Source organism: Peromyscus californicus, unplaced genomic scaffold (assembly GCF_007827085.1).
Source record: "Peromyscus californicus insignis strain IS unplaced genomic scaffold, ASM782708v3 Scaffold_8__1_contigs__length_139910024, whole genome shotgun sequence".
In the NCBI taxonomy this organism is placed as follows: Eukaryota; Metazoa; Chordata; class Mammalia; order Rodentia; family Cricetidae; genus Peromyscus; species Peromyscus californicus.
In genome coordinates, this window is record NW_026294606.1 from 133847863 (window position 1) to 133853111 (window position 5249).

Here is a 5249-nt window from a genome sequence, read left to right on the forward strand (position 1 = left end):
ACCCTGAGCCTCACTATTTCCTTAGAGTGAGCTGAGGAAAGGTGTGCCTTGGGACCTACAGAGGCAAACACAGGACCTAAGTCCACTGGACCCACCATGAGAAGCATCTTGTGAGGCCCTAAATCACATTTCTCTTTCATTTCACTCTAACTACAAGCACATAACCAGACTTGTGCAGGTGTGACTGCTGCAGTGATGTATGGCCGTCAACTCAGGGCTGTCTCATTGCTCATGTCCAAGGCTGCTGTTCACACAGGAAAAGTCCACATGCCTACCTCAGGATGTCACAAATGCTGTTATTTTATTTGCTTCAGACATTCGTGGTTTTTCTTTCAGAAACTGTTCTGTGGAGATCTTTGTACCTTTCCACAATGCTATACTTCTTTCCCCCTTTGAGTTACATTATCTGATCAACTGTGCTTTAAAAAGGAAAAAGTTACATTATTTGAGTTTAATATCTATCATTTTCACCCACATTTTTACATTTTGATTATATATTTTGGAACTTATAAACGATATAAGATGGTGTCTTAGTCATTGTTCTATAGCTGTGAAGAGACACCATGACCAAGGCAACTCATAAAAAGAAGCATTTAACTGGGGGCTTGCTTATGGTTTCAGAGGCTTAGCTATTATTGTCATGGTAGGGAGCATGACAACATGCTGGAGCAGTAGCTGAGAGTTACATCCTGATCCGTAGGCAGAATGGCAGAAAGCGTGGGCTTAGCATTGGCTTTTGAAACCTCAATGCCCACACCTCCTCCAACAAGACCACACCAACAATCCTTTCAAACAGTTCCACTCCTTGGTGATTAAGCATTCAAATATACGAGCCTATGGGGGCTAATCTTATTCAAATCACTGCAGATGGCTTTATAAATTTTCTGTCTTGAGAGTAATAATATTCTCTGTATTCTCCTGTAACTGCCTGGCTGTTTGCTCAACACTATTTCCTTGGCTTCTTAGACAGCCACAAAGGCTTACATTTAAAATTCCAGTTTACATTCTCAGCTGTAAGTTTTCCAGTCATCTTAAGCCATTCACTGCCCCTCCTCCCCTTCAATAGCACTTGGCTCTGCTAGAACTCTTCTGGCAGGGTTGGGTGTGCATCTCAGTGCTAGAGTACAGCTCAGCATGCACATGACCCTGGGTTTTCAAGTTAATTTTTGTATAAGGTACGGGATAGAAGCCTAGTTGCGCTCTACTACATGTGGACATTTATTGGGGAATAAAAAGTATGAATGTTCTGCCCAACTCTGAATCCTGTGATCTACAAGACCAGCCTGCCAGACAAGATGTGTCTACCTATATGGTAGTGCCACCACAAAGGCTCTCTGATTGAGTGGGCCACAGGAGGGAATACATACCTACTTCTGTAAGCCTAAAGACCCATGTCAGCGAAGGTCATAGACCCCAGCAGGGACTGAACACTGTTGTTTAGCTAAGATTGCACAGGTCAAGCTGCCCTCTAAGTATTTATGTTGACACCCATAGGCAAATGTTACCCTTCCCAACAACCAGACCAGCCTCTCTTTCCAGTGATCGCTGGTGAATAGAGACCATGGCTATACCAGGTGCTGAAAACAAGTAGCAGGTGAGTGCTCAGCCCTAAAAAGCACAAGTACCACCCCCTCCAAGGCTGAGGGAACACCACAGAAGAGGTGTGGAAGACAGGGAGAATGGCTAGAGAAAGTCACCTGCTGGGCAAGACGGCTCTTAACAGTCACAGCTCACATCACCTGAGGAAACCTGGACTAGGCCTGCAGAAGAATGGGCCCTCAATGGCTAGAGTGGAAGGAGGAGGGGCTCAGGGTGTCCTGCCTTTCACTGCCCAACTATCTGCTACCGATAGATTCAGGGAGAGGGAGTTAGGGCTGTGTCCACCACTTCAGCAGATAACTCCCGTTCCATAGTCACACAGACATCCCAGGTTAATTGAAATGATCTCAAAACACGTTCATGTCCAAAAGACATGGTTCTTCACTCAGACTCTCTCCGCCCTCTGGCTCTTACAACCTTTCTGCCCTCGTTAAGCGTTCATCTCTAAGCCTTGAGGGGAGAGGGTGTGACATAGAGATGATGTTTATTCTCCAAGCAATTCTTTTTGTTTGTTTGTTTGTTTGTTTGGTTTGGTTTTTTTGAGAAAGGGTTTCTCTGTGTAGCCCTGGTTGTCCTGGAACTCACTCTATAGACCAGGCTGGCCTATGAACTCACAGAAATCCGCCTGCCTCTGCCTCTGGAATACTGGCATTAAAGGCGTGCGCCGCCACCGCCTGGCCACAGGCAATTCTTTTTAAAGAGATGGGCAGGGTGCCTTCTTTTGGAAAGTCTTAACAAGGAAATCTTCAGTGGACAAAATGTGCCGTCTCTGAAATCTCTCCCAGGCTCCCCGCTACTGCTGCAGAAGAACCACAAGCTGCCAGCCGCTGCAAGCCTGCATGTCTGTTCTCAGAAAGGACATCTCCAGTGACTTCCTTTCTCTTTTGCATTGCCAGGAAAACTGGGCCAGAAGATCCGGACAGATATTTGGCAAGAGCCTTGAGTTGCCAGAGGAATAAAGAATGACAAGGAAAATTAAAATTAATTTACATCTGGGAATCCTATACCGTCCCTTAGTAAAGGGAAGGAAACTGCAAAGTTGTAATTAAACATCTAACCCTGACTGGAATCAAACTGTTTCTCTGTTCAACAAAGTTAACTCCCTCAGTGGGTCCACAGGGTACCTAAGGGAGTCTCAACAGAAGTCCTGCTATGACTACAGCATGAAATAAATTGAAATTGAAAAGGATAAGCACTTTTTTTTGTTCTTCTTTTTTCTTTCTCTTTCTTTCTTTCTCCACCCCCGCCCCCCTTTTTTTTTTCAAGACAGGGTTTCTCTGTGTAGCCCTGATTGTCCTGGAACTTGATTTGTAGACCAGGCTGGCTTCAAACTCAAGAGATCCACCTGCCTCCGCCTCCGAGTGCTGAGACTAAAGGCATGTTATTACCACGGCCAGGTGATAAGCAGCTCTTATTGTGATGCAGTTTTTGGAAGAGTTACTGCTCAAAATAATTTAAATGAAGAACTGGCACCAGGCGGTGGTGGCACACACCTTTAATCCCAGCACTGGGGAGGCAGACACAGGTGGATCTCTGTGAGTTCGAGGCCAGCCTGGTCTACAAAGCGAGTTCCAGGACAGCCAGGGCTACATAGAGAAACCCTGTCTCAAACAAACAAACAAACAACAAAACAATAAAAAGTACTTGCACCCATTTCGCAGCTGAAATAGTTTGAGGGAGAAATAATGAAGAACATAAAGGGCTTTCGGGCCTGTGGCGCCCGCAAGATGGGCAAGTGTCGTGGTCTCAGTACGGCTCCACAGTCACCGACGGGACCGGAAGTGGTGTGATAAACAGTACAAGAAAGCCCACTTGAGCACAGTTCTGAAGGCCAGTCTGTTTGGAGGTGCCTCTGGTGCGAAGGGAATTGTGCTGGAAAAGGGGGTTGAAGCCAAATCTGCTGACAGGAAGTGTGTCAGGGTGTGGCTCCTCAAGAACGGCAAGATGATCACAGCTTCGGTGCCCAGTGATGGCTGCTTGAACTTCATTGAGGAACTCGATGAGGTTCTGGTTGCTGGATTTGGTGGAAAAGGTCATGCTGTAGGTGATTTCCTGGAGTCCACTTTAAGGTTGTCAAAGTAGCCAGTGTGTCCCTTTTGGCCCTGTATAAAGGAAAGAAGGAAAGACCAAGATCATAAATTTTGACAGTGGAAATACAGTGATAAATTTTCATATTCTAAAAAAAACCCATAAAGGCATTACCAGGCACATGTTAATTTTGTTGGGAAAATTTATAAAATCTATATTCTCAGGCTTTTGACACATCATGGAACACCTAAGTTATGATTCTAAGGCGATATTCCTCATCATCCAAAAGGGAGACCACAAAATGCATATCTTACTTTTGACCTCAATAAAAATCCTTTGCATTCTGTGCCCTTCAGAAGATTCTGGGAGCCACCACCAGTTGAATGCAGAATTTGTGTAAAAGTTAAACCATGAGGCCACAAAAGTGATACGAGATTCTGAGAGCTGGAGCCTGGGGTTCGTGTCAATCAACACATTCTTCATTGTGTGAGTGTGAACAAACACATGCTTCTGTGGACAAGTGTGACATGCAGCCGGATGTCTGCAGTCAAGCAACTCTCCAGCAGCAGCAGCAGCAGCAGCAGCAGCAGCAGCAGCAGCAGCAGCAGCGAGCTCTGTTGCACTATGACTCCTCTCACTTTCCTGGAGTCCTGCCCATTCTTCAACAACATAAATGTGCTCTTGCTGCAGCTGAGGAGCTGGCACGTTCCCTGCCTCGACAGTCTCCAGACTAGCCCCTTCCATCATGACAATGAGCCTTACAGCCTCCGCTTCTGCTTCCTGCCCCAGTCAGCCCCGTTCTGTTCCTGTTGTCAGTAATTTATTTTTATGTGTGTGGGTGTTTTGTCAGTGTATATGTCTTGCACCAAATGTGTGTCTGGTACCCTTGGAGGCCAGAAGAGGGCATCAGATCCCCAAGACTTGAGTTATAGACAGTTGTGAACTGTCATGTGGGTGCTGGAAATTGAACCTATGTCCTTTGGAAGAGAAGCCAGTGCTCTTAACCATTGAGCTACCTCTCCACCCACGTGTGTGTGTGTGTGTGTGTGTGTGTGTGTGTGTGTGTGTGTGTGTGTGTGTGTGTGCTCTCATGTATGTCTGTGTGAGGATGTCAGACCCCCTGGGACTGGAATTACAGATTGCTGTGAGCTGCCATGTGGGTGCTGGGAATTGAACTTGGTCCTCTGGAAAAACAATCAGTGCTCTTAACCTCTGAGCCATCTCTCCAGCCCCTCCAGTTCTATTCTCGATCCCCTCTGTTTTTATAAACACAGAAAAAAAATGATATTAGTAGAAACATATGCTGCACCTTTATGAACTTGCAAATTCTTTTCAGGTTGGCATGGGCCAATGGTTATAAAAAATGATAGGCTTGTCACGTTACAATTGATTGCTCCCTATCTGTAAGATTGCTCAAGTGGTGTTAATAGTTGAGTGGACTATATTAAAACCAACTCAGATCAGTGTCATACTTTGACTATAGACTTCTTATGAATAGACTTTTATGAAGACTGAGGAACTTAGACATTATGAGAGAAAACGGGTTCTAAGTTAAAGTGAAATGTGGCATGAATTAACAGCCCCAGATTTTGCAATATGAGTGCAAGTAGCCATAGTTCTTG

General features: G+C 45.3%; 1 pseudogene; it reads left to right on the plus strand.

The window, feature by feature from the left end:
* The first annotated feature begins 3326 nt into the window (after nt 1–3326).
* LOC128104700 (40S ribosomal protein S23-like) lies at nt 3327–3737 on the plus strand (annotated as a pseudogene).
* Nucleotides 3738–5249: the final 1512 nt, after the last annotated feature.